Genomic DNA, 22,555 nt, shown 5'->3' on the forward strand with positions numbered 1-22,555 from the left:
GAAGAATACACGAAGTGGGTAAAAAATACGCAACAGCTTAAACGGATATGATTCAGGTTTTTAAGGGGTGCTAAAATTGACAAGGGTGATTTTGGTCGCGGGGCTTGGAATTGACTCAACCTGATTTCGTTCCTCAGGTACGTACAATATAGGTAGATTATATACATTTATATATACGCAGGCCATAATAAAGCGACGGCGCGACGGGGAAATTTGGTGACTGTGAAGATGAACGATGGCACTGCAGGGACGCACCTTATTCTGCTATATACATACACATACACGTACAGATTATATAATATAACGTGTATGTGTGTAGACGTATATACATATACAGAGTTTCATCGCGGCAGCTATATCTGACGTATCATTAATTATCAGTCTCTTCAAACCTGCTGACTAAACTGTGTATGTGCATACATATATGCATATGTGTGTGTGTCTATACAAATATTTCATACGTGCATAAGTACATCGTATATCTATAGATGTATAAGTGTACGTGAAACACACGTAACCTACTTAATGTATAGTACTTTTCACTCGGGGCGGCGAATTAATAGCGATGAGCGTGTAAAAAAAATTGAAAAAAATTAACAAAGAGAAAAAACGTTGAAACAAAAGGGAAAAAACGCGACGCTTGAACAGTGATTGAGTAAAAAATTGAGTTCAAAGGTAAATGTACATAAAAATGGAGCAAATTTTGAAGCACAGAGAAATTTATCGTGAATTATAAAAAGAATTATGTGCGATGAGAAGTGTGACGTGAGATGTGTGTGAACGATTTATACTGAGGAATATTTTGTGTTATCTATATATAACATGGAGCGGATACTGGATGGTCAGGGTTGAAAACGTTGGATAAGTTAGCATAGAATGCTCCATACAGTCCGAGGTGTGTATTTATAGCGTATAGACATGTGTTTAATATTCATGTGAACCAGGGAGGTGCAAAGCCGATCTACTTGCACGTGGATACTATCCTATCACGTGATCCTTTTTTATGAGTCCTTATATTGTTTATCACACGTTTTTCGTATTTTTTGCTTGTATGCATATTCACAAATTCAGAGAGCAAGAGGTTTCTTCGGATGGAAGAATACAAAAAATTGAACAGATGTGTCACTTTGCGAAAACTTTGAGAATACGGAAAAAAAAATGCGAGAAAAATAAAAAATACCAAAATCATTCATTTTTTTCTCACACGCATTTTCGTTAGCAAAAAAAAAAGTCGCGAGAATGGATGGAGCAGAGAAACTGTCCAAGAGTAAAGTCATCATTGTCGTTTTCGTTGGTTTTTCGTCTTTCTAGAGACAATCGCGCGCGTTTTTTTTTTCGTTTTTGTCCACTATTTCTTCTAAACTGTTTTTTTTTTTTTCTAATCTATTCTCCTTTTCTCACTATAATTTATAATCTAAGCGGCTGTGGGTGAGAGAAATTTGAGAAGGAAATTTTTTTCCAGGATCTCTTATGTATATCTACCCTTCACGAAGTCATCCTTTTCCTTTTTTATAGCTGCTTCTTATTCTTCTTACTCTTCTGTATTAGGAATGACAAAAGTTCTGTTCGATGCAAGTTTCACTTAAGCTTGAAGTTAATGTTGTAAATTTTTCGGCACATTTTTACAACATTTTCAAATTACGTTTTAAATAATTCTTCTTTATCTTGTCAGTTTAATCCAAATTCTGTCACCTTATCATTTATGCATTCGGGGGTTGATCAGTAATCGATGAGATCGCGGTTCTTGGATGAAAATCCTGATATCCGCGTGGTGAACTTTATGTGAACATCTACAACTGCAACCGACGGTCTTAAGAGAGCCGAGAATCTCGACGGTCTCGGTCTCCGTTTTGGACTGTCGTCGTCTTCGTTCGGTGGGAAGTATTTTCTCCGCCTCTTTTTTTTATTTTTTTCATAGTCTTCAAGTCATCTACATCCACGTGCTGGCCACCTGACCACATGTCAGATATTAACGGAATCCGTGAAGTATGGAAAACGGAGATTAAGAAAAAAAAAAAAGAAAGAGAGAGAAGTCAGTTTTCGAAATTCATTGCGGAATTGAATGGAAAAATACACGGGCGTAAACACGCACAAAATATTATCCAATATAGATATAGAAACGCATGGAATAAGAGCTGAGGGGCGACAACGGCCAAAAATAACCGGAACGGTCACCAACCACAACGACGTGCATCTTCAAAGACCTTCTCGGATTATTATAACCTCTATTTTGTTCTCGTATATCTGGGTGGCAACGTGTTTCAACGACCAGAAAAATTACTACGCGATAGATATTTTTGAACACCGTGCTCTTGCGATCAGACGATGAATGCTTATTCGGAATAGTGAAGAAAATCGATTTTTACCGTCAGCCAAGATTTTTCGGTTACTCGTGGATTTGGAATTTTTGTTTTCTTCTTACGAAACTTCATCATTCAATTTTTATTTCACGGTATGAATTGAATAATCCGAATCCGAACGAACGTGAGGAAACTTAAACATGTACTTCGAAGGTACATAAAAATCACCTGCCTGGTTTGCCAAATAAATTTCTACGGCAATGCGGTATTTATATTTGTGTCCGGGACAAGTCGGGTTGAAAATCATAAAAATAGCCGGCAGAGGCAAAGAATAAAATGCACACATCGAAGAAAAGTTTAATATTAAAATTGGTAAAGATCAAGACTCAGGTCTTCACCCTGCTGGGCATAAATACTGGAAAAAAATCATCTTTGCGCTGACACGTTATGCAATGTTGTAATTTTTTAAGTAGTATACGAGCTCAAAGCCAAGGTCAGGTTAAAGTTCCGACTTTAGTCGGATTGAGAACTCGGTTGACTGTTTAATCAATTTCTCGTTATACACAGAACAATTATTATTGCGAAAATCCAAAAAAAAAGTAGATCAAATTCGAAACGATAAGAATTGCGAGGTAATTCATTCGACGTCAATTCATTTGGAGAAGTAAAGCAGCTGGAATTTGACCAAAAAATTAAAGAAGGAAACGACAAACCGAGCTGTTTCGTCACCGCTCGAAGACGGCGACGGTGGATATGGTTTTGGCTTTATTAGCGCGGTTTATTAGCGTACTTGAATGCTTGTAGAGCTCGTCGTTCCTGCAGTGCAGATGGTGTGTAGGGTGCGCAGAACGGTAGAAAGAGGTTGTATAACGCTTTCCGTTACGACTCTAGCACGATTAAAGGTCCAACGTTACTCAAATTTCCGTAAGGCTTCAAGTGTCGGGCGACTGTATCCTGCAGTTTCATGAAAAGCATTGTCAGGAAAACTGAAAGTTTGAGATGCGTTTCAAGGAAATATTTCCACCTTAATGATACTCAAAATGGAAATGAAACGGTGTAGAACCTGATTCGAAATGCTAGAATATAGCTAAAAAAAAAGAAGACTGGAAACCAATATCTGGTCATACTTTGTAGCTCTGGTAAACATTAGTTTTTATTAGTGTCTAAAAACCAAACGGAGTGATCTATTTTCTCTGAGAAAAAACCGGGGATCCTGCAGAATTCGTTACCAATTCGAAGATTCATGCTAGTGTCTTTTGATGTTGAGTTTTTACGGATGCCTGTTTCCCTTGGCATCTAAATACTAAACAGTACCATGCAGCTTCATGAAAGAAATACCAGTTAAGCTTGAAAACCGAAGAAAATCCCACTTGAACGTAAGAGATCTCTCTATGATGACAACATCCATTCACGACACTCAAAAAATAAAACAAGCTGTGTGGTTCCTCAGTGTAAGTATAGTTAAAAGAAAATTAAACTGGAAATATATGTCTAGTCAATCGGTAGCTATGATGGACTTTCGATTCCATTGGTTTCCCGAGAGATGCCAGAATATAACCTAGACCTGGAAACCAGCTTCTAGTTAATCAGTAGCTTCGGTACACTTTCGTTGCCACTATTACCTGAAGCCCAAACGGTACGATGCAGTTTTCTCTTGGGAGATACCGGAAATTCCAGGAAAATCAGAGCCATAGCAAAGGCCGGTGTCATTCCTACTGACCGAACGGATCAGAGATCGATGGCCTAACGCGTGTGAGGATAACCCTCGTGGGCAATCGCTTAACCGAGTAACCTTGGTGGAGCGACGGGAAAGGGCAGGGTGGAGAGGAGAGACTTGGGAAAAGGTGCGGAGGTGGGGGGTAGGGGGGAGGAGAGACAGATCGAGAATGCTGGAAGGGGGAATAAGAGGAGAAGGCTGGAGAAGGGAGAAGTACCTACTCCCGGTGTTACTCCCGGTGAGCTTTTTTCCCGTTTATACCTTACCCAGGTGAGGGTTGCGGTTCCCATGGTTACCAGGCTCTGGCCTCCCGGATCCTAGGTCAGGGCCAGCCCCATCGCGGCCGGCAAACAGGTGTACGATACTCTGATACTCGGCCTCTCCATCGTTTCTACAACTCCAAACTTGCGTCAATACGATGACTTATTCATTGCGGCTAAACTACTCCCGTCTGCACTTCTGGACCCCATTGTATTTGTCTCGAACGACCACTGAAATCCACTGGAAAAAAACCATCCGTAATAATCGAATTTCTAGTTTCTTTTTTCTTTTTCGAAACCAAATATCATCGATGTGTTATCCAAGGTATTCATATTCTAGAAAAAAGTCAGGTATCCTTTGCAATATTGTTTCTATTATTACGATGTAATTTGAGCTCGCAACTCAATTATGGAAGAAATCTTTCTAAACCGAGCTCAAGAATAGGTAAAAAATTGTGAAAAACATTGACACCGTCAAAGTTTTCTCATGCAAAAAGAATAGTCAGCAAAGTTTCCCAGACCATTATGTTTACTTCCTTTAGTACCCACACATATAGTAACGAAATGTAACAACGAATCCAAAGAATCCACTGTTCCAGGTACAAGCTTTTCACCACCGAGCTTGGAGAACTTCGGATCATCCTCTCCAGGAAAATTTCGTCCAAGGATTTCATTCACGTACCGCATGAAATCGTCACGATTACGTATCAAGGGTTGAATAATTGGGAATCAAAGGCTCCGAACGTCTTACATATCCGCTTTAACACCTAGATAGAGAGCGAGAGAGAGAAAGACTCGAATCACCTCTCGCAGGTCTAGCAAGCTCGTCGGGGACCGCTGCCGGTAGCTTTAACCTACCTACCTACCCGAGACGCGTGGTGCGTTTGGGATCGATAGCGAAGCTACTACCCCACGCAGTCTCTGCTCTCGAACCACGGGTCCCTGACTTCCCGGGAGCTCTTCGTCCGGTTTCCCCTAGCCGGCGTGGCCTTCGCTCGACGGGCCGGGAGACGCATGGTGTCTCGTCGCGTCCCACCGCTGTCACCACTTTTTCCGATCTCTGCGGGCGCAGCTGCAGGGCGTCATTGAATATTCCGATTGAAGAGCGGAAGTCGGATTCGGGCCGCGGAAGAACCGGCAGCTTTTAGTCGATGGTAGGAGGCGGCCGCGGGACTCGACGATTCAATATTCCGGGGTCCAGGGTCGAGGCGAGGGCTGAATTGGCTCCGGGTCACTTTATATTCCCTTTTTGTCATCTGCATATCGACGAGTACCGCTCTTCGCCTGCCCCCAATATCATCTTTTCACACCCGACCTCCGATTCCCCAGGTCTCTTCATGATTCCGGAAATCATGCTGCAATTATACAAGCGACGCTCGCGCCTTGTGCTTCCGGGAAACGCTGGAATCGTTCATCCAACTTTTAGTCGGAACGATGTCGCCCTAAAGCTCCGTAGAATATTCATTCCCGGATGAAAGCACTAAACTCTCGACACTTCAAGCAGAAGAACTGAACTCTTTGTGTCGACGAGGTGTATCGTTTGTCTAAAAAAAAAATACCCGAGGATCTATGAGTTGAAATTAAAAAACAAATTTTACAGTTCAACCTTTTTTTAATTTTCATCTTTCTCTCTATTTTCAGTTCGATTCACCGAATTCGATTCATCTCTCCGCCCTCTAAAGGAGTTATTCGCTTTGTTGAGCAATTTCCTTCTATTGGGCACCGAACCGAGTTCAATTTGAACAAGGACACCCCGGATCGAACGATAAGATTCCACGTCTTCTACGCTCAACCAGAAAAGAACCTGACAGCCGTCTGACAATATCGAGTGCATTCTGTGAAAAATCAGTCCAAGAATCGCCGTGGTGCTTTCGTGAATTTCTCGTTTTTCATTTCATGTGCATAAACACGATTCTCGCAGAATTTCGTGAACCAAAGTTGAGATTCGGGACGAAAAGTCGAATCTCGAAAGCGGGAGAAGCTTTCGCAGGGTGGACAAGATGCACTTGCATCGCTCCTCCAGATCTGAAAAGACTCATCGATCGTTCTCCGGACGCTTTCGGCCTGGCACCGGATTTTCACGTCTGAACGAGCGACGGCTGGTGCTTTCGTATCCGGTCGACTTGTGCTTTATACGCTTCGTCGTTCCAGCGCTTCTTAACCTCGAGAATTCCCGCGTCCCGACTCAGATGCCCTCGGGTTATCCGACTGAAAATAAATGAGGATATCTGGGTCCAAGGTGGGTGCTGGTCCGGCTTTAAACGGGGCAAAAAGTCCGCTAAGATTTAGGGAAAAATTGAACGTGAAAATGGGAGCCGGATGTTAGGATTGCGCGAGGTGAAAGGTGAAAGAGAGAGAAAGAGAAGGGCGCAAAATTAGTTAAATTTTATAAGCGGCAATTCAGATTTAAGCCACTTCAGCTTTCACCCCTCCTTCCTTGCAACAGCTCGGCGTGAGCAGCGGAGCAGCCAATTTGAAACCTTCTTCAATCCACAAACTCCTTGTCAACGGCTCGACGCGATTCGAGTGGGCCCACTATAACCGTCAGGTACCTCGATCGGCGCTCCTAACTACCTTGAAATGTTGACAGGGATTTTTTTCTTTCGTTTTTCAACCCCCCCTCCCCTCTCATCCCATTAAAAGACCCTCTCCGGAGTCAAGAGGTAAGGGTACGATGAAAAGGACGACGCAAAATGTTTGGCAAGCCCGTTTTTCATATCACCTGTGTATAAGTGTACCCATGCTCATGACAAAAATGGTAAACGTTGGGAGAAAAAAAAAAAAGAAAAAAAACTTCTTTCGATTCCGCCTCTGAGATGAAAATAAAATGAAGAAAAAAAAATGAATGAAAAAATTGACACTCAAGTACGTGCATCGTTACAACAATATCATATTATTGTAACTAATTTACTGGGAGAATCTTACGGAATCAGGTTTTTTGCTCTGATTAAATTACCCGCGCGTTGTAGCTCCTGGATTTTTTTCTTAGTCTTCCTTTTTATTTCCCTCGTTTCTTTTTCTCTTCGTTTTTCCCTGGGCTAAGTTTCCACGGAATGAGATGATAGGAAACGTGGAAAAGCGAACGAAAGACCGACCTCGTAGGACTGACTCTGGGTATTTGCCTGGGATTTGCATACCTCAATATCGTCTCTCCGCATTGTACCTACGCATTTCCATTTATAATATACCTATGTAACGTACCTTCGAGTGGCGAAAGGGAAGGATACGGTGAAAAAAGAAATTTTAAATTTGATCGACTTTAAAGTTCACATTAATTTGTCAGTATCCATCGTTAATGGAAAAAGTCAAAGCTTTTTTGAAATGATTTCTGTACTTATTCCTAATATTTTTAATACAATCAAGCATATATAACAACTGTCAACATATAAAGTAATATATACATCGAGAAAAGTTGGATATTGTAAAAAAATGAGATTTTGAGCTTTGACGAGTTCTCAGGATTGAATTACGTAGAATTGATACTTCGCTACGTATTTAAACATATTTTCTTGATCACTAATGTAATCGAAGAGCGAAAAGAATTCAATGGCGATGAAAGCTGGAAATTGGAATTATCGAGATTTCAAGCATTAATGGAAAGTGAAAATTGTGTTTGAGAAACGATTTATAAGAAAATTTTCCTCTGTCTCGATTAACACATGCGGCAATATTATAAATTTTATTTTATTTTATTGTTGATATACCCGGAGCACCCACCGTAAGTAAGGGTCAAGTTATGCGGAACGAGTTATATACGCATCGTAATACATATCCACAGCAAAAAAGCAGGTACAGAGTATGAAAAAGAAAGGAACAACAAAGCAGAGAAAAAAAGTTCCTTGTGCTTTTGCCAGTCCGTGTTTTAACATAACACACTGCGGGGCCAGTTCGTGTTGGGCGTTTCAGTTTCTCTAGGCGAAAGAGGGAGGAAAAGAGAATGAGAGAGAGACAGCGGCTGTAAGGTATAGTATATATACTGCAGGGCGTGCGGGTCACGTTGACTCTTATTCAAATGAGGAGCGTTAAAACAAGCCTGGCCTGTAATTAGCCCTCGGGCGTCGCGACGCTGACTCCTCTCTCCCTCCCTCTCTCTCTCTCTCTTTCTCTCTCTTCCCCTCTCTCTCCGCATCTGTAGCTCACCCCCAACCACGCAACCGGCGTGTAGTAAAAACGATGCGAACTTGAGTCCTGCAACGAAAGCCAAGGAAGAGCTGTAAGGGCAGTGAATTAAGGGCGAAATGAGAAAATATCTGTGGAGCCGGAGGGACGCCTAAATTAAAGTAGCGCCGCGGCGGTGGCAGAAGCAGCCAGCAAGAGTCACGCTGGGTTTGAGGGTCGGCCGCAACGCGTTCTCTTTCTCAACTACCGCAAAGCTAACCCTCATCCTCCTCCTCCTCGCGCCCTTACAACCTCCGCGTAGCCTCTCGTCTCGTCGACTTGCAGAAGACTTGTGAAATAACTTTACCGCCTCGCAATTAAAATTTTCTAGGAGGCTTAAGCAGCTCGATGTTCACCTTCACAGCTCATTTCCTGCATATTTACACACGCCTGCGACGTCCTCCTCCTCCCCCCTCCTTTATCGTCTCTAGAATTTCATCCGCGAATCTTTAACATCGTTCTAAACTCTTCTCATGTATTAACTGCTATTCAAATTTGGCCTTTAAAATATTTCTCTGTTTGGATCTCCAACTTTTTACCCCTTAGACGCTTCAATTGTTCTAAGGAGAGGGATTGATAACGTTGAAAATTAGTTTCCGCTTTGCGAGAGTTTGATAATTTGAGAAGTTTCACTTGTGGAATCGTTGAATATTTCGCAAAACCGGATTTATCGATCGAAAATCGAACCAAGGTTTACGATTCGGAATTTTTTTGATCTTTAAAATAAGAATATGCACCGAGAATATTTAATTTTCTAATCAGGTTTTCTATCTTTTCACATAGGCGTCACTCTAGCAAACTTCAAGGATCTTCGAAGCGAAAAATGTTTAAGAAAATTATATGTGCACATCTATTTTGACTTTCTTATAGGACGTCTCGAACATTCGATGACGAACATGAAACGCAAATGGACGTTTTTCAGATAACTTAATGGACTTTCTTAATGGAAGTTTTCACGACTATCAAATTCCAACTCAATATTGACTTATTTCCGATTTCTATCATTTCTACGTGACTCTAAGCGTCATCTCGAACCACCAAAATCCTCGAAATTTCGAAAGCTGCCTCAGTTTCAAAATAAAAAACTTCAACAAAATGCGAATTTCTCTTCAAGCTGCAAGCATTCCAACGCATTTTTAGAAACGTCTTGAATATTTTTGTCCTGAAAATCAGACACATCTGAACACTTTGAGATCTTCTTTTTCAGTTTCCGCGATTCCTTTCCCATCCGAACTTTCGTTCTCCAATTTACCAAGACTGTAATACACATTCTAAATTAAACCCCGATGCAAACGTCAAAGTAGTTCTCGATTTTTGAGAAACTGGGCTGGCTGGTATGATTAATAATTCAAGTTTGGACGTCGAAGAAACGTATCCTGCAGCAAGGATATCTCCGGGATCATCTGTGATACCGGATCTCGAAACTTGAACGACGTCCGCGACTGAGTTTTGCAGATGTTCATCGGCGGTACGGGGTGCCATAATTTATGCCCCCTTCGTGCCGAGGACCCAAACGGTAAACGAGCTCGCAGAGATGGTCGTCCTGTTCCTAGGCCACCGTCCAGGGTGTTGTAATTAGTGAACAACACCGGGCTCTCCCAGAACGGGACGCTGTGCTCTTCATCCCGGAGTTAGTAGAGACATTCCCCAGCTGACCCGGACGTCCGGTCACCTCGAAAATTCTCCTCTGTGACGAAAATTCCGGCGTTGAGATAGCGGAGCGAAGTGAGTACCAATCCAGGCGAAAAACTCAACGCGAGACCTTCGAATTTCGTACGTAGCTTGCAAGTTTTTTTTCCCTCGGAATATCTGCGGCTTCCTTCGACCTCGGAACGTAACTTGTAAGGTTGAATTCAATAAAGAGACTGATATTTGTTCGGAGATTTAAGAACGAATTGTTTGAAAGCTTTCGAGTTTTTTCGAGTCCCAATGAAAACAGTTTTTTTTTGCTGTCTTGATTTCACCTATTCACGAATTAACAAAGTCGTAAGAATGTCGAAATTCTAATTAGTCCGCAAGCTCTGAAGCTTCCGAAGTAATTACCCGGTAAGTGAATGTTTTATTCGTGATTCAACCGCAACTGAACACGCGAAGTGTAACATGAAGTTCACTACTTCACAAGCCAAGCCTTGAATTTTCTTGTTTTTCATCTCTTTTTCTTCCGATTTTAATATTGGTACATATTGTTCAACGAATTCCAATTTTTTTTCTTTGACAGCGTGAAGACTTCAACGCTGAATAGAGATGAAAGAATGATATCTTCGAGGATAAAAATTGTTTAGTATAAATGTAGGAATTTCAAGGCTTTTTTATAAGAAAGGCTGACAAATCGTTTTTCAGCCAACATCAGTTAATAGTAACTGATTGATGAATCCCGAATTTCCTCTCCGTGTTTGGAGAGAGAATATTTTCTTATGCTAAAGAAATCTTCAGTTTTTGAATTTGAAAAAATTGTTCTCTCCCTCTTTTTCGTTCATAAATAAAATTCAATAATTTCGTCACTGAGCACATTCCACGGATTCAGTGCTTCTCGTGATTGTTGCTTTAGTGAGAAATCGCGTAACGTAAAGAGCGGCAAATGAAAACTCTCAAGCTCGAAGATTCTGATCCCTGATCTGAAATTAGAGGAAGCAAAGAAACTGATATCGTCTTCTAATTGGCAGGGTTAGGTAGAGCCTCGTCTATAATACGTATATCCATAGGTACATAGTATTACACACGTAGTATGTATGTATGTATCCATTTATATACGTATAGGGTCGTTGGTTTCACCCCCAGAGAATCTCGTCGCAGAGGGTAATGGGTGTTCCTTCTCTGATTCCGCGTCAAATTATACGTATACCTACAGTCTTATAAGATATACTCACCTATATAGATGCGTCATATACTATATATATATATATACAACGTGTAACTACTTACTGCAGAGACGCCGCTAAAACTACACTCCACACCCTGTGTTCCATCCCCTCTCTCTCTACCACTAAAACTTACAATCAACGCAATTAACGTCGCGTTCAAATTACTCGTTTATACTATAACCCCGGTATAGGCATACCTAATAACCATTCTGATAATAATTATTATCACTATTTAGCGAGGCAACGTTAGCAAAGAACGAACCGGAATCAAAGCTGAAAATAGTAAATCAATGTAAGTACCAAAAATCGAATAGCTGGTAAATGTTTTTCTTTTTTCTAAGAGCTTTGTCAAAAAGCTCGGTATTATCTTATTTCAAGAATTTTTTGACAGTCAATTGCCCAGAATTTAAAAAGGTTTAAGGTTTTAGAACTTTTTTATAATATAGACAAAGAAAAAAAAACATCTTATTTTATGTTCTCTATTTGTTACCTAATAAAATTAGTACTCACATATTTTCTCAACCACAATACTTTTTATCTATGATACAACTTGATGAGAGAAATAAGATTTATATTCGTAAGAAATTAAACAAATGAGAAAGTGAAAATGGGGATAGTGAGAAATAAAAAATCAGTTTTTCACCGTGATTAAAATCCAGGTCTGAAATTATCCGACAAAGAATTTTCCCCCCTTTAATTCTTCTCTTTCTTAACTTTTTCTTTCGTACCGTCTCTCGCTGAAAAATAAATTTTTCTTTCAATTTCCTCAAACTGCGCTGACGCCACGCCACGCCGCGTCTAAATTCGTTACTACTTAGCAAATGTTGCCGTTGAAATAGCTTGAGTATGGGCCGAGGACGGGATTCGTCGACGTCGCGGTGCACGTGCCGCCTGAACGACCAAGCATCGTTATAAGGGATCAGGGACGAGTTTTTGGAGAGGGGTGTTGCAGGGACGAAGGGGGCTTATCGATCCCTGGCATCCGACTTGTTCAGTTTCAGTCTCTTCCCTCCGCTCTCTTTTTTCTCTATCTTCATCCCCGTCCCTCACTGCGAAACTCTTTTGCGCACAGTTTCAACATCATCCCCCCACCCCTCCTTAAGGTTTCTCCTGATTCTTCGTCTCGTCCTTTCCCCCTTCCTTTCTTAACAATAAAATCATTACTGTGTGTTAGGGTGATCCTTAATTTATGTTCGAACAAATTCTCACTCTGACGCCTCTTGAACCTGTTCAACATCGTTGAAAAATAATATGTCCAAATTTTGAAGCCCTTATATCAACGGGGACCCGTGTCGGAAGAAGTTCGAATTCTTCCCATTCAGGGTTGATTCTCAAGCATGAAAAATTTTCATATCGGGAAACTCATGCGGCTTGTATTGAAAAATTTATACGATTTATAACTGAAGATTTTTTTCGCACCACCATCTTATATTCTGAAGAAAACAACCCTTAAAAGTGACGAGATTAACAAAGTTTTTGGTCACCAACTATTTGTATTTCCTAATACACAATTAAAACTTCAATTCCGTAGATGAAGGGGATTGGAATTCTAGACACAGTATTTTTGAATCTTTTGAAACAAGTTCGACGAAGTAACTTAGGTAAGAGTATGTCTAATAATAGGACATTCAATTACTAATTCATTTTTTGCGGCCGATTTCTGGGCTGCAAACTGCAATTCTTCTTGAGAAGCATCTGGAAGTGCATCGAGCTTGCCAAACTCTGCTTACCTACTTAAAATAATAACGACGTCCCGACGTCGTTCAAGACGACTGAGACTGCAAAGAGTCGGTCAGACACAATGCAGTTCCAACCGCGACAAACATCCCTTTCCCCTCCTCTTTTTGGCTGTCGTTAGCCAACGGTTATCTATTTCCTATACCTATATTCCTGTTATACCCATCTATACCGTACATTCTGTCGCCTCGCCTGCCACAAATCCGCGGTTACATTTTAAGAGAAAGAACCCATTTGAATGCACTCTCGCGGTTACGGTACCCATTTTCTATGCGGTGCGGAGGCGCCTACATGAAAATTATTTAAAATCTAATCGGGGGTCAATGTTATGCGTAATTATTCAAACAAGGTGTGCAATTCACAACCGCAATGCAAGGTAAAAATTAACTAAACAATGTGTCTGTTATAATTTATTTTTTAAATATTTATCAATGCAGAGTACGAAGAATAATAAGTGGAAAATGATTAGTGATGAAATCATTTTTCATTAGTAAATTTCTTCACATCTACAGAAAAATGGAAATTTGGTCACTCAGAATGAATTTGTTGACGTGACCAGTACGATTCAAGTTCCGCTGCATCCATTCGGCTTCGACAGGCATTAACGTCCTTGAATCGCTGCCAAAATGTAAGGAGAATAAGGAAAAGTGTAAGAGGAAAAACAAAAATCGAGAGACAAAGAAAAACAAAAAAGAAAACTAAGAAGACGTCGGAACAGGAAACCGTTTCCACAAAAGCTTATAGTATGGCAGCGCAGTAACGATGTGTGGATGCTGGTAAGAAGACAGAGAGAAAAAATAGACAAATCAAAGAAAAACAAAAGGATAAGAGACAAAGGAACAAATCCCAATTCTATCTTAGGATTTACGCTTACTGTGGGTGTAGGTATGTACATACATTCCTTACTGATATTATATAACGTACAGGTATATACAAAACGGTAACTGGTGTCAAACTGTTCAGAAATATTTCTACATTATATTGAACTGTTGAAATGAATGTTTATAGAAATTTCACTAAAATTCGCGTGTGTTTTGAAATATTGATTTATATTAATTTTTTTTTTTATAAGTGATCTCATTCCACATTTCGCAGTTTATTTACCTCTGCATTTATATAAAATGCGCGAACATTATCTGCATAACTCGATTGTTACTCTCGCATTAATTTATAAACACCGATATAAAATTTGATAGAGAATTAGAAAATTTCTATTCCTAGTTGAATTTGTTGACGCGAATAGAAATTCGAAATATGTAAAGGATGAAAATTTATCCATCCGAGGTAAATATTTTTTTAATAAGTACATGATACCAAAAACTAATAATAATCGACAAAACCCACAACTTAAAAAATTACATACGATCATTGACGCAAGCCTGGAAAAAATTCACGCGTTTGTCGGACTGCCGAGCGCCGCGCAATCGCGGACTGTCGGCGAACGGTTTTTTCTACTTAACTTCTGCATTCGCGCCGCTCGTAGGGCTCCGCGCGTCTAGCCTAATCGGCCCACATCACTTGCGCATGCGCCGCCGCCAGTCTGGGTTCTCATTTCTCGCTTAGCGCCTCGCGGTCCGGCCTCGGCCTACATTGTATTTTCCACTACTGGCGCGTCTGACTAATCCTGGATCCTCTACTGGCGTCTCGTACGCTAAACGAGGCTTGCGTCTTCATTCAGGAGTAGTCAGTGACTCCAAATAGGTGGGATTTATGCTGTTGTGAAAATATTTGGTCAGAATTTGATTGATTTTAATTTATTTATTTCGAAAATCAAGTATAAATAATCAAAGTATTTAGGTTGAGATATTCGTTGACAATTATGGCTAGGAAAAAATTAGTTTGGGAATAAATATTAGTGGTTAACTATATAGGTGGGCAGTCGTTGAGTGAGGAAATCCATCACATTTTTTAAATTGCAGCAGTCCTCATGAAATTAATATAAAACAAATAAATCTCAAATTCAATTTCACAAAAACTATTCCTAAACTATAAATAATCGCAAAACAATAAAGTAAAACAAAATGAAAAATAATGTTTATGAATAATACGTATTCAGCTATTAATATTGATCGTACATTATTTTTTTAGTCTTCTTGTAATACAACTGTTCTCGTTTGCTTCATTTCTCTTCTTCTCGTAAAACTTCTCGTTCTAAGTATAAATCTTACGTGTGTTTCACAGTCTTTTTTATCACTAATCCACCATGTCCTTAGTTTTATTTCACTCTGTCTTCTGCACCCCCAAAGATTTCCACAACTGTGTATAAAATACCAACAGAGATTTAATGTAATTAATCGAACGTGACTGACTTCATTGTACATGAAATTTAAACAATACTCAATTTTTGGTATACATCTACTTGATTTTTTATACTTGTTCTGTTCTCATCTCCAAGGAACCGAGTGGTTAGAAATGTTAATATTTTACAATATCGTGAAAATTATACACAAATTCTTCACCAAGCGTGTGCGCATATGATGCGTCATACGAGTGAACTGTTCCTTGCTTATCTCCCCCTACCCTTCTCCTGATCTTCATCCCCATCCTTCTTTTCCATTCCCATTCCGCAATATCCACGCTATCCACGTTCACAACAATGCCAGATAGTGACGCAGAGTCAGGGTCGATGTACCTCGGCCACGCCGACGAATATGCGCGACTGGCGCAGAAGTACGGGACCAGCATTGGGCCACCCCTATTATACATATATGTGTACATAATACGTACGTAACAGTATGTATCTGCACATGCCTGCTGCGTTGGATCTGACGTACCTACTCGACACTTCGGATTATGCGGAATTTTGACTTTTGGGTAAGCGAAATATCGTCATTATCATCGTTATTATCATCATCATTGTAATTATTGGGATTGTCACTTTGCAATGCGTCATCTGGCGGAAAAAAATCAAACTAATACAACCAGGCTGACAGATGATTATTGACCGTGTTTTTTCGCGTGTGGATAGTAGAACAGGTGGACTATTAATGATTGTGTTTAATTATTTTCAGTGACATGACTAATTCGTAACCCCAAAAATTACGATTTGCCTTCATTAAAATTGAAAACTTAGGTTATGTGGTGATAAAATGGCGCCGAGAACCAGGCTCTGACGTCTTGGGGACATTTTCCAATAACATTTTTCGTAGATGGAAACAGTAGAGTTGTTGAACAAAAGTAAATGAATGAATAAATCAAAGTAAAAAGGATTTAGGGAATTAGTTTTGTAATACGATGCAACGCAAATATCCGCGCAGTACGTCGTTTGGTCTTATATATAGGTATGCGTAATCTATTTACCTAGCTCTATATGCCACGGATATATACTTGAATGTGTGTAAATAAAGCCGAGGCAAACGTGATGGGATATTACGTGAACAACGCATTCACACGAGCGTTACGTATCTTGGATATGTGGACGATATGCACATACACACATGTATAATGTGTACCGCAAAGCGTTTCGCGCGTTATATTATTATGTGATGGGATATTTTATGCAATACGATGCACCATTTTTCATACAGAGTATTACGATTTATGCTTGTCTCTCTGTCTGTGGCTGTTATGTCATTATATAGACATCTTACGACAGTGTCAAAGTGTCAAACTGCAATATTATATTATTGGAGTTTGGGATGTGTGTGCAATACTGACTTCGGTACTTAAGGGACACTGTAATAAACGCTGTAAAAACTCGATACTGGAAATTCAAAGTTTAAAATTTGAACTCGCGTAGATTAAGAAGTCAGATTTCTGACGCATGAATGTGAACAGGATATTGTGAAAAGTGTAAACTCAGGTAGAGAAAGTTTTGTGATTAAAGTTAACCTCGAAAGGGTTTCACCCCGAAGTCCTGTTGTTTGTCACACAATATCAAGCACGAACAAAATTGTTCACGAATTATCAAAATTTAAAGAAACAATCAAATTACGTTACGATATTAAATTTCTCCGATGCCGTGAGCTTAAACATTTTTACCCTACCAAGGACAGGTCTTTATACTTGGATTTAACTCCATTGAGTTCAATCGTATCCTTCGAACCTTCGGTTCACCATTTTTTATTATTGTTACTTTCTTTTTCTGCTGGATACATCTTTGAACGATAACGATCATAGATTCCTTTTAATAAAAGGGACGGAAAGTGGAATATAATAATAGGGTAAAAATTTTGTTTGTTACTTATACTTACAGCATTGAAAGTTTTGCCGTTTTTAGATTCACGACGTATAATATGTACTTAGCGTCAAACGTTCCAGATCAAGAGAGACGGGACTAAATTAATCGACCGTGAAAATGTGATTACCAATTTTGTTTTTGACTTTTTTCTCGTTCCACTATCTAAGTACTTTTTGTGTCTCGTATTTCTTTCTTTGGCCCAATCCCACGTCGAAAGTAGTTTCTGATCGGTACACTAATATCGTCATTCTGAACTGAATGCTCCATATATGTTTACGCAGTTTATTAGTTGCTGAGAATTCGAGATGAAAAAATTGTTCAAACTTAGTCGTGTCACGTTTCTTCCAGACAAAATTACTTTTGATGGTTTGCCTAGCTTTTAAAGCTTTACAGGTTTTCATTTTTTTGTAACATCAGTCAATTGTAATTTTTTGGAAGGGGTTAAAAAAAGTAAAATAGCCACATAATAGGTAGGTTACAATACAGAATGTTGAGACATGAAAAAATCTACAATTAATAAAAATTTGAAATGTAAAATGGTAAATTGAGGAAGCTAAAATCTAAAATCATCCAAATTTCTACATTTTTTCACATTTTCACATTCATTCAGACGATTCTGTATTTTGATTTCTATGTTTTTACCCACATTTCTGTATTTTTCCCTAGTTCTCAATTATGGTGAACGTTATTTTGGTAATCTGGGAATTTTTTCAATCTCAACCCAGAAATATGTTCACATTATAGAATAAAAAGTTCTGCCAAATTTCAGTATTTCCGGGGAATATTAATACGTTTCACCGGGTGGTTGAAATTTTAAATGCAAAAGATATTAAAATTTACAATGTTCTATAATTATTATTGTTTTGTCATGAATGAAAATGGATTGAAAAATATATTCATGCTTGAGAATAATGTTTATACTTCCAGCTAAACGTGAGGACAAAAATTTTTTGGTCAAACGCATGTATTCCATTGATGATGACACTCAATAGAACCGTAAAAATGATGGTTTTTTTTTAAATATAAGAGAGCTTTGAGATTCAGTGTACTATTTATTTAATATGTTATATTAATTTGATATAATGTTTTTAACACAACGTAATTAACGAAATAAAATTGAACTCAAACGTAAGGGTAAAAATGGTGAGAGGGGCGAAGGTGGGGAGGGGGGTTAAAATGATCTTCCCAAATCCTAAGGAACAATAGCCAACAATTGTAGTATTATTCACAATTTTGAATTGTTTCGAGTAACCAAATGAATATTTGATATCAATATGACTCATTGTCAGTCGTTACAGGGAAAGTCGGAATATCGGGCAAAATGAGTGACCTGAAAAATAATTTTTAAAAACTACAGTGGTTGGCGTTTCTTTCTTATGGGGCTCATTTTGAACCCCCCCCCACATCCCCTTTGCCATTATATTTGAGTTGAACGTTATTTCGTACGGTTCATTGTCATAAAAACATTGCATCAAATTATTATAATGAAGTGCATAAATAATACATTGAACCTGAAGGCTCTCGTAAATTTCACAAATCGTAATTCTTACGTGTCTCAATTGAGTCTAGTTATCTAAGAAATATGTGCGCTCGTCTGAAATATATTTATTCCTACGTCTAGTTCGAAGTATAAACATTGTTCTCCAGCTTGAAATTAATTTTTTAAATCCATTTAAACTTATGATTGAAAAAAATAATGAACAAAGATCGAAAATTTTGATGTATTTTACACTCCAAATTTGTGTTCATATTATTCGGAAATGTTCATGTTTGGCAGGATTTTTTTTTCTGTAATTCGAACATGTTTCTGGGCTAAGATTAAGAAAATTCCAAAATGACCAAAATGATGAACACACTATTTTACATTCATTTCGACGATTCTATACTTTGAGTTCCTGTAATACTTTTTCACGTTTCCACGTTTCCACGTTTCCACGTTTCAACATTTCTCTGCTTTGACTTTCTGCATTTTAAAATTCTACCAAATATTCGTAGCGCTTCTTAAAAATGAGATATTGTGCACCTTAGATCGTGTGGCCATTCTACTTTGCGATCCTCACCCGTGTTTTTTTTTAAAAAATCATTATCGCAGTTATTTGAGTGACGGTGAAAATGCGGAGAGATTAGAAAATAGAATGGTAACAACATTGAACTTTCAAAGAAGTGAAAGTCTCTTTTACATATTTATCGACGGGTCAAAGTAAAGAACGATTCCAGATTTTGGTTTTCTATAATAGTTTGATTCTTCCACATTATAAATCGATTTCGCATTTTCGCTTTTCGTACTTTGAACTGTCTAAATTTCGACTTATCGACATTTCCACATTTTCTCAATTCGTGGTGTAGATTCTTGGATCTTTGAATATTCTTTACTCCTATGTCTACCATTTTTCGATTAGTTCTTTCCTCTCACCAATAAAAATTCAATAAAGCCGGGGTACACGAGTCTTACCTTATAGGTGATAGGTTAGTATTTTCGAGTAACGGGGAACCGGGGGTAGCGCAAGAATCCTGGGGGGCTCAAAGCAAGCTCGCCCGGGCGGCATGGCTCCTCCGCCTCCTCCTCCTCCTCCTCCTTCTCCTCCTTCGCGCCTCCCCCTCGCCGCCTCCGCCTCCGCGTCCTCACCCCCCTTCGTCTTCACCCCCCTTCGTCTTCTCTTCCAGCGGTCGCTGGCTGCCGTAGTATCCTTTGATCCTGATGTAATACAATTTATTTCCCTCTCGCGTGTATGTAACTATACAGGTATATATACGTGTAGATGTATACCACAGTGTGCAACTGTATTTTTACCTTTTTTTCAAATTTCTTTATTATTTATTTATTTATTTATTTTTTTTTTTTTACCTATTCAATTCGCATGATTTTTTTTCTACTCTTTCGTGCGTATATTTCAGGTTTTTCAGTTAAAAGCCACGCGATTTCTTACCCGCTGATAGTAATTTCCCTTCACTTGTGATTATTTTAGTTTTTCTTATTCACTGCACTGTTCGTAGTTTTAAAGATTAGATTTTTTCAATAATTAAACTTGGATCGAAGGAGATTGACAAACGATTAAACAATCAGGAGTGACAAAAAAATACAGAAGATAAGAAAATTGAAAAAGAAACACTGTCAACTGAAACAAGGGCTGAAACGGCTGAATGAAAAAAGAAAATAAAAAAACAAAATAAAAATTTGCAAAAAAGTCTCCACTCGAAATCTTGTTATCACGTATCGAACACGCACATACGTGTGCTATTATGTATTACGCGGTATGGAAGAATAAAAATTATTTGCCGTGTTGTCAAATACCATCAATGTGCGTATTTTTATTTATTTTTTTCGATTGTTTTTACCTCCATGATATTATAATTTTGATTTTCTCAAATTTCATCCACTGTTATTTTATTATCATAATATATTCATAGATATATGTGTACAGTGCCGCGTTGCACTATTATTACTATTTCTATTGTTATATTCAACGAAACTATAGAATTTATTTTCCATCTAATATTCCGACAACAATATTGAACAACCCTGCGATTCCTTTTTCAAATTAATAAAATTCTCGCACATGCTGTACATTGTTTTTTTTTTTTCTTTTTAGATCATAATTTTTCTTTCCAATTCTGTACCTTTCACCCTGTTTCACCCCTGCAGAGCTCACGTTATCACTATTTCTTTCTTATACGTACAAGTTAAATTTCATTCTCTTTCCCCTAATTGTCGGTTTTGTCATTCTTCGTTTAACGTGTTTGTAAATTTATTTATCTTTTTTCGTTTTTATTTCGTTCCGTTTACTTGTTTATTTTTATTTATTATCTTCTCTTTTTATCCTCTCGGTTTCACTTATATATACAATTACTGGGCACGTTTGTTTGTATGCGTTTTTCTTAGTTTTGTTTTTCATGTTCCTCTTTCATTTCTTTGTTTTTATTTTTATTTTATTTTTTTTTGTTTTTTTTTTCGTTTTCGTGTTTTTAATTATTTTTTGTTTTTTACTCCCCCTTCTTATACCGTCGTCACTGCATTATCATTCACTTATTCCGGGGGCGCAGGACATCTCGGCCCGGCCACTGCGCCGGCACTGAGCCTCCGCCGCAGCTTCAGGCCGCTCTTTCAACCCCTCCGCCCCCAAATCCCACGCAGCCTCCTCCTCTCACTCGCTCCCTCAACCCCTGCCCTGCTCGACGACGGTTAGCTATACATGCTGAAACCAACGCTGTAATATTCGGGCTCCCTGATCTGCAAGGGTCACTCTCATCCCCCCCCCCCCCCCCCTTATCCTTCTCTTCACGCAACGCGATCTATTTTTCGATTCTTTTTTTTTTTCCTCTTTCAAATGGCATATCGCCGTAATCAGATTTTACGATCCTTCGACTCCTTTCTTCCTTATTTTTCCTGTTATCAACCGAGCCTTCTAATCCCTGAAATGATTAGGCAGACGAAAATCGGAAAAGCAGACGAGTAGAATATACTTGGACATTTCTGCGATACGTAGATGTAAAGATGAAGAAGTATAGGTAGATGGATGAATGGATCCATAATTTTTCTCTCATCTGTTATTTGAAAATCGGAATTCAGAGCTTTTTTAAATGATCGTAGGTACATATGTGCCTATACAATATCTCGCTTGATTATAAAAACGTTCATTTTTACACCGGTTATAAATCATCCTCAGATACGTTATCGGGATTATTTTTTGCTAGCTTAAGCCTTAAGCTTAAGCAATCAAGACACTTTTGATCGATCATGATTGAAAATTGAGAATTCTTCCTGGTAACGAGAAATTACCGACGTGCTTTTAAAACAGTTTTTTTTTTTTTGGTTTTTTCTTTCCTTGTCTTTCAAACATCAAATTGATACAAAGTATCGCTAAAAATTGCTATTAAATTTTCGAATGACGGTCTTCACGCCTCAGAATATATAAGCCTCTTAGCTTTCGATGCGTAGACGATGAATCTCATCCATACGAAGTAGAAATCATCAGAAATATTGAAAAATCTACCGATCTTCGATTCGTTATAAAAATTACTTACCCCGTTAAATATTACAGATTACACGTGTTATGCTTGTTTCTCGTAACTTTTCTGAAAACTATTTTCAAACCCCCTGTAAAAATGTGCGAATCGCGGGGCGCGCAGCGTCTAGGCTCGACCCTTTGCAGCATCGTCGACAAGGGATGAAAAGACGGGAACTATGATCGGAGAGAAAGAGATGCTCACTGAGGGTAGTGAGGAGGCGGACGACCGCCTGCGGAGAGACTGCTAAGTATGTGTGTGCATGTGAAAGTGCGTGCACAAACATCTATATGTGTGTGTGTATATATATATATATATATAATATACGTACATACACA

General features: G+C 38.8%; 1 protein-coding gene across 3 annotated transcripts in view; it reads right to left on the reverse strand.

Moving 5' to 3' along the window:
- LOC124411024 (inactive dipeptidyl peptidase 10) overlaps positions 1 to 19,771 on the reverse strand; it is a 38,297-nt gene extending 18,526 nt beyond the window's left edge. For 2 of the 3 annotated variants that reach the window (XM_046889846.1, XM_046889844.1), the window contains exon 1: positions 19,666 to 19,771. The gene's annotated coding sequence lies outside the window, so the exon portion shown is untranslated. Of the gene's footprint in view, positions 1 to 1,482; positions 1,512 to 19,665 lie in introns of those variants that run through there. The other variant, XM_046889845.1, reaches the window with a different exon arrangement.
- Between the last annotated feature and the right edge of the window lie 2,784 nt (positions 19,772 to 22,555).

Source organism: Diprion similis, chromosome 10 (genome assembly GCF_021155765.1).
Source record: "Diprion similis isolate iyDipSimi1 chromosome 10, iyDipSimi1.1, whole genome shotgun sequence".
In the NCBI taxonomy this organism is placed as follows: Eukaryota; Metazoa; Arthropoda; class Insecta; order Hymenoptera; family Diprionidae; genus Diprion; species Diprion similis.